This window comes from Octodon degus, unplaced genomic scaffold, assembly GCF_000260255.1.
Source record: "Octodon degus isolate 3935 unplaced genomic scaffold, OctDeg1.0 scaffold00046, whole genome shotgun sequence".
In the NCBI taxonomy this organism is placed as follows: domain Eukaryota; kingdom Metazoa; phylum Chordata; class Mammalia; order Rodentia; family Octodontidae; genus Octodon; species Octodon degus.
Window position 1 is genome coordinate 13486633 of NW_004524622.1, and position 1847 is coordinate 13488479.

The following is a 1847-nucleotide window of genomic DNA, read 5'->3' on the forward strand; positions in this document are numbered from 1 at the left end:
TCAGAACTGCGAATAACAAGCAATGCATACATTTAGACTGAAATTATTCAGTATTATTTTCATGTAAATAAATTTATCAACAATGTCAGTAATTTTTCAATTTGAATGACTTTTCCATTGATGTAATATGTTTGCATATTTTAGATGGACAGCATGGGTTTTGATTAGCACATGAACACTAGTATTTTAATTCTTTCTAGCTTATCAATTCAAAGGGAAAAAAATGACTGTGGGAGGTACCATTGCTTCTCAGGTTGGTGGCCAACCTGTCCTGTGCAGGCCCACTGTGTCCAGCACATTGAAGTTCAAAGGAGATGATGGGTCAGAGCAGCACCATCACTGCTGGCATGTGTGGGGCCCTCTTCATTGGGTACTGCATTTATTTGACTGCATTGAGTTGAAGTGATCCCAACTTCAAGAACAGGTTTTGAGTACAAAGAAAGAAACATAAACTTGTAAAGGAGAAAGCTGGACTTTTCAAGATACCTGACCTTAAAGATGCTGGCTGTTCAGAACTTTTTCCTTGAAGAGATACAGCTTGGTGAAGAGTGTGGACCATCGGACAAATGCAATTGCTATATGTGGACAGCCATAGCAACTGCTGCAAGTGTTACAGCAAGCTTTCACAACCAGGGTTCCAGATGTTTCTCACTAAGCTCCCAACCATTAGTCAGAGAATTGCAAATGCTGAGCGCTTGGCTGAAGATGATATGGAGTGAAAACAAATATCAACATAATAAAATTTCAAAATGATTTTAAAAATTCTAAGCTCAGAAGCTGAACAACTAGGGGAATGAAGGCAAATATGCTTGTGAGTGGACTGTCCTACACTGAAATCTACCAAAGTTAATGTTTACTTTGTATAGATCCATTTGTCTATTATTTATTTTTCCCAGTGAAAAGTATATTTTAATAGTTTTTCATTTTAGAAAAACACTATGAGTTGCTAAAGTATGAATTTTCTTTATTCCTTAAGCTTGCAGTTAAAATGTACATATACTATTTTAAAAAAAACTGAGTGCTTAGTTTTAAAGACTAGGCAAAAGGGCTGTAATTGCAGCTGAGGATAGAATACTTGTGTAGTATGCATGAGGCCTTAGGATTGGCCCCAACCCCACAAAAAAGGAAAACAGTGAAAAAGTGCAGGAGAGTGGTGAATGTAAATTTTTAAAGCTAGCACATTTTCTTATAAATGAAAGTTGGATAGAGATTTGATTGTATTTTTTGAGAAGTGTTAAAATGAGACCTATTTACTCTTCCACATCTGTGGCGTGCTGCAGTGCTGTACTAATGGCTCCACTTCTTTCCTCTTTGTTTCAAGCAATTTTATTTAAATCAGTGTACTTAATGTTTCTGGGTACTTATCTTGTCATATTTTAAGTATACATAATTATAAGCATTGCCGGGAATCAGATCCATGTACCTGATCTCACCTGTAGGCTCACCAGTTGTAGTCTGCTCTCTCTCTTTTATAAAACCAGGGAATCAACTTGGGTGATTTTTAAATGTCTCTTTCCATTTCTTCTGTTTTTGGTTCTGTTGAATACCTTCAAATTCACCTCTGCCTAAGGAATATATTTGGGCAACTGGGACTTGCATTTTTTAAATATTCTGAATTTTGCATGCTTGCCTTAGTGCTTCTGAATTGATTTTTTGATTTTCCCTGAAATTGGACAGTTCTGTGGCTATGTAAATTTGAAAATTAATCATTAAAGTAACTGGGATCATCTACCTTAAAAGTCTTTCCTTTTTGCTTTCACTTCTGCACGTTTCAGGATGATTAATTTATCTTATACAGTGAGAAGTAATACTGACTAAAGACTTGACTAGAGCTTGTGGGACCTCTT

The 1847-nt window shown here is 36.0% G+C and overlaps 1 pseudogene; it reads left to right on the plus strand.

Moving 5' to 3' along the window:
* The first annotated feature begins 314 nt into the window (after positions 1 to 314).
* On the plus strand, positions 315 to 719 carry LOC101573050 (annotated as a pseudogene).
* The last annotated feature ends 1128 nt before the right edge of the window (positions 720 to 1847 follow it).